Source organism: Rutidosis leptorrhynchoides, chromosome 8 (genome assembly GCF_046630445.1).
Source record: "Rutidosis leptorrhynchoides isolate AG116_Rl617_1_P2 chromosome 8, CSIRO_AGI_Rlap_v1, whole genome shotgun sequence".
Lineage (NCBI taxonomy): Eukaryota > Viridiplantae > Streptophyta > Magnoliopsida > Asterales > Asteraceae > Rutidosis > Rutidosis leptorrhynchoides.
Window position 1 is genome coordinate 350909549 of NC_092340.1, and position 6000 is coordinate 350915548.

A 6000-nucleotide genomic window follows, 5' to 3' on the forward strand; every position below is an offset into this window, starting at 1 on the left:
TAGGGTGTCTGTTCCCTAATTCTTAGATTACCAGACTTAATAAAAAGGGGCATATTCGATTCGATAATCCAACCATAGAATGTAGTTTCGATTGCTTGTGTCCATCTCGTAAAACAGTTACAAAAACAGTGCATGTATTCTCAGTCCCAAAAATATATATTGCAAGAGCATTTAAAAAGGGATTAATGAAACTCACGCATATAAATATTGTAAAACAGTTAATAAAGCATTTGCATGTATTCTCAGCCCAAAAATGTAATGAGTAAAAAGGGAGCAAATGAAACTCACCTAATGTATTTTGTAGTAAAAATACATATGACTATATTGAACAACTGAACAATGCAGGGTTAGCCTCGGATTCACGAACCTATATCATTTGTATATATATCAACACACATAATCGTAATCGAATAAATATATATTTTATTATTAATGATATACTTGTTAAATTATTGGTTATATAGGTGTAGATATATTTCATTTACATATTTTTTTTAACTAGTGTTTATCTTTCATTATAACATATTAATAATAATAATTTATATTAGGGTTTATATATGATAAAGTATATATGTATATATTACTTGATATATTCTATGTATAGCTTAGTTACTATCTTTTTAATAATAAAATTATAGTGATATGTAATATTAATATAACTGTAGTATATATAATAACTAGATTTTATGTACAACTTATTTATTTGTTTTAAAAAAAATTTGTTATTTTTGATATTAATGATTTACTAATAATAATAAAAATAATAATATTTATAATAACCTTATTGAAAATAATACTTTTCATAATAATAATGTTATTTACTAATGATACTTTTATTTAATTATAAGAATAATCATACCGATAGTCACAAAGGTGATATTAATACTAATATTAATAAAAATGAAGATAACTTGTATTATTCTCATAATAATAATAATAATCTTAATAATATCAAATAATACCTTAGGAGTATTAAAAAGAAATAAACTGCCCAGGATGGAACTCGAACCCGCAACCTCACGTACACAGGACAACACCCACGACCACTAATCTGCTACTGTTTCTCTGATTAACTCCTCCTCACAATTATATTTATCCCGTAGTTAAACTGTTTTCCCTTTCATAACTTAATAACATATATCTATATGTTTGTTTTTCTTCCTCCTCTTCTACAACTATCATTTTCTTTAATCAATCATCATAAAATCATCATAATATCCCTCATCATCAAAACCGTACTCGTTATTATGATCGTACTCATCATTATCATTATAATATGGTTACCATCAATATCATAATCAATGTTTTATCATTTTATGTATCAATTATCAAATATTATTATTCTTAGGTCTTTATCGTCATCCTCTCATCATCGATACATCATAGTTAGTGGCCTGCAGCCCAACAACTCGATTACAAACTCCACAATTCACGGCTCAAAGAAAAAAATAAAGTTGGTCCAAGAAAGATTCTAGTAACTAGATTACAAATCCCCTTTTCTTTTGTATATAAACAAGTGGGGTAATTGTCTTGTCTTTGTTGGCGTAAAAAGAAAATGACATAATCCTCATGCACATAATTGTCTTGGATTCTCCATCATGTAAATAAAAAAAAAAATTATGTATTCTATGTACCACTGGTCGGCCATTGAGAAAAAAAACAAAGCGTGCAGTAGCAATCAATTCCAAGTGGATGTTGTTATTTATCTTGAATTCGAAAATAGAAGAACCGAAAACATAGGCGTGGAGTACCTGGTCAACTGAAATCGAGCAGCAGGAAAAAGAGAGCAAAACTAAAAAAATAAACAACTTCATCATCATTAACCCTTCGATTACACAATAAACGTTGCAGCAGTAGCGGTTTATAACAGAAAAAGATTTATGTTCGATCATGATAGGCAACAAAACAGTAGTTGAAATAGGATTATTAACGTAACAGTTTGTTGAGTAAGTGGTGGTTTTTCGAGCAGTTGCTAGTGTTGGTAGTGGTGTGATTATTTATCGTGAAACAAAAGGGAAACAGGAAGTAATAGCAACGATCGTTCACATGGTTGTGTGGTGGGTTTCACGAAAAGAAGGGAATAGAGAGTAAGTGTCATGGTGGTGGCATTTGTGGTTTCATTTTGATAATGGAGAGAGTGATGGTGTTTTGGCTTACAACCGAAAATAGAAAAGATGAGTTGCAGGTTCTTGATGGGTTTTTGTTGTGTGGCTTTTCGAATAATAGAAACAGGTTCATACAAAAATTAAATAAATCATTTAAAGGGTGGGTTTATGATCAAAGAAGAAGAAGAGGTAAAGAGTATAGAGAGTTATAGAGGGAGAGGGAGAAGAGTAGCGGTTTACAGGCTGTAATAATAGCAGTAGTAGTTGACAACTTGAGCATTGGTTTAAAGTTATTTACTAGTTAAATCCATGGAATTGATTTGTAACCGAATTTAACTCCATCTGATTAACATCAAATATTATGTACAGGTTGATTAAGACATGTAACAAATTTGGGATACAAACAAGAGATTGAACAATTCGATAGTACAGAAAAGAAAAGAAAATATAATTAAAGTTGAAAAGGGGTTCTTGATTAGATTATATTCTGCTTTTATTTATGTTTAATAATAATAATTAATAATAATAATACTTTTAATATTTTTAAGAATAATAAAAGTACTTAGTAATAATAATAATAATATTAATAATAATAATAATAATAATAATAATAATATTAAAATAATAAAAGTAATAATATTTATAATACTAATAATACTAATAATAATAATAATAATAATAATAATAATAATAATAATAATAACTATTACCACAAACTTAAAATTTTAATCATTCTTAACATTTTTATTTAAAAATCTTTATTTAATAATGATAACAATAATAATAACTATAATGTTCATAATTCTTAATAATAATTATTCTAATAATATTTATGATACTAATACTTAATAACAATAACATCTGATAATATTTAATTTGTAGTTATAATATATACATAAAACTAATATTGATATTCATATTAGTTTTAATAATGAAAGTAATAATAAGGTTATTATGACGACTATATTCTTAATTTGTATTTACATTTAATATATCCAAATTATTAATTATGTAATATTTAATAATCATACAATAACTTTTATTGGATATTTATTATTTATACATTATATATATATATATATATATATATATATATATATATATATATATATATATATATATATATATACCAACATTTATGTATATGTAATTACATATTTATTTACAAACAAATGTTCGTGAATCGTCAGGCATAGTCAAAGGGTAATTGATTACATGATTATAGATTTCAAAACTTCCGAGACTCAATATTACAGATTTTTGCTTATCATGTAGGAAACATATAAAGATTAAGGTTTAATTTTGATCGGAAATTTCTGGGTCATCACACGGACCAGGGGTTAATAGAACGAAAGGAACAAATGGTGTCGGAATGAGTAATGGCGGAGCAAGTAGTGTCAGAGCAAGTTATGCCAATGTAGTTTGTTATAAATGTGGAAAACCGGGCCACATTGTTAGAAATTGCCCGAACCAGGAGAACACGAATGGACAAGGCCGTGGAAGAGTTTTCAATATTAATGCGGCAGAGGCACAGGAAGACCCGGAGCTTGTTACGGGTACGTTTCTTATTGACAATAAATCTGCTTATGTTTTATTTGATTCGGGTGCGAATAGAAGCTATATGAGTAGAGATTTTTGTGCTAAATTAAGTTGTCCATTGACGCCTTTGGATAGTAAATTTTTACTCGAATTAGCAAATGGTAAATTAATTTCAGCAGATAATATATGTCGGAATCGAGAAATTAAACTGGTTAGCGAAACATTTAAGATTGATTTGATACCAGTAGAGTTAGGGAGTTTTGATGTGATAATTGGTATGGACTGGTTGAAAGAAGTGAAAGCAGAGATCGTTTGTTATAAAAATGCAATTCGCATTATACGAGAAAAAGGAAAACCCTTAATGGTGTACGGAGAAAAGGGCAACACGAAGCTACATCTTATTAGTAATTTGAAGGCACAAAAACTAATAAGAAAAGGTTGCTATGCTGTTCTAGCACACGTCGAGAAAGTACAAACTGAAGAAAAGAGCATCAATGATGTTCCCATTGCAAAAGAATTTCCCGATGTATTTCCGAAAGAATTACCGGGATTACCCCCACATCGATCCGTTGAATTTCAAATAGATCTTGTACCAGGAGCTGCACCAATAGCTCGTGCTCCTTACAGACTCGCACCCAGCGAGATGAAAGAAATGCAAAGCCAATTACAAGAACTTTTAGAGCGTGGTTTCATTCGACCAAGCACATCACCGTGGGGAGCTCCTATTTTGTTTGTCAAGAAGAAAGATGGTACATTCAGGTTGTGTATCGACTACCGAGAGTTGAACAAACTTACCATCAAGAACCGCTACCCACTACCGAGAATCGACGACTTATTTGATCAACTACAAGGCTCGTCTGTTTATTCAAAGATTGACTTACGTTTCGGGTATCATCAAATGCGGGTGAAAGAAGATGATATTCCAAAGACTGCTTTCAGAACATGTTACGGTCATTACGAGTTTATGGTCATGCCGTTTGGTTTAACTAATGCACCAGCTGTGTTCATGGACCTTATGAACTGAGTGTGTGGACCATACCTTGACAAGTTTGTCATTGTTTTCATTGATGACATACTTATTTACTCAAAGAATGACCAAGAACACGGTGAACATTTGAGAAAGGTGTTAGAAGTATTGAGGAAGGAAGAATTGTACGCTAAGTTTTCAAAGTGTGCATTTTGGTTGGAAGAAGTTCAATTCCTCGGTCACATAGTGAACAAAGAAGGTATTAAGGTGGATCCGGCAAAGATAGAAACTGTTAAAAAGTGGGAAACCCCGAAAACTCCGAAACACATACGCCAATTTTTAGGACTAGCTGGTTACTACAGAAGGTTCATCCAAGACTTTTCCAGAATAGCAAAACCCTTGACTGCATTAACGCATAAAGGGAAGAAATTTGAATGGAAGGATGAACAAGAGAAAGCGTTTCAGTTATTGAAGAAAAAGCTAACTACGGCACCTATATTGTCATTGCCTGAAGGGAATGATGATTTTTTGATTTATTGTAACGCATCAAAGCAAGGTCTCGGTTGTGTATTAATGCAACGGACGAAGGTGATTGCTTATGCGTCTAGACAATTGAAGATTCACGAGCAAAATTATACGACGCATGATTTGGAATTAGGCGCGGTTGTTTTTGCATTAAAGACTTGGAGGCACTACTTATATGGGGTCAAAAGTATTATATATACCGACCACAAAAGTCTTCAACACATATTTAATCAGAAACAACTGAATATGAGGCAGCGTAGGTGGATTGAATTGTTGAATGATTACGACTTTGAGATTCGTTACCACCCGGGGAAGGCAAATGTGGTAGCCGACGCCTTGAGCAGAAAGGACAGAGAACCCATTCGAGTAAAATCTATGAATATAATGATTCACACTAACCTTACTACTCAAATAAAGGAGGCGCAACAAGGAGTTTTAAAAGAGGGAAATTTAAAGGATGAAATACCCAAAGGATCGGAGAAGCATCTTAATATTCGGGAAGACGGAACCCGGTATAGGGCTGAAAGGATTTGGGTACCAAAATTTGGAGATATGAGAGAAATGGTACTTAGAGAAGCTCATAAAACCAGATACTCAATACATCCTGGAACGGGGAAGATGTACAAGGATCTCAAGAAACATTTTTGGTGGCCGGGTATGCAAGCCGATGTTGCTAAATATGTAGGAGAATGTTTGACGTGTTCTAAGGTCAAAGCTGAACATCAGAAACCATCAGGTCTACTACAACAACCTAAAATCCCGGAATAGAAATGGGAAAACATTACCATGGATTTCATTACTAAATTGCCAAGGACTGCAAGTGGTTATGATACTATTTGGGTAATAGTTGATCGTCTCACCAAG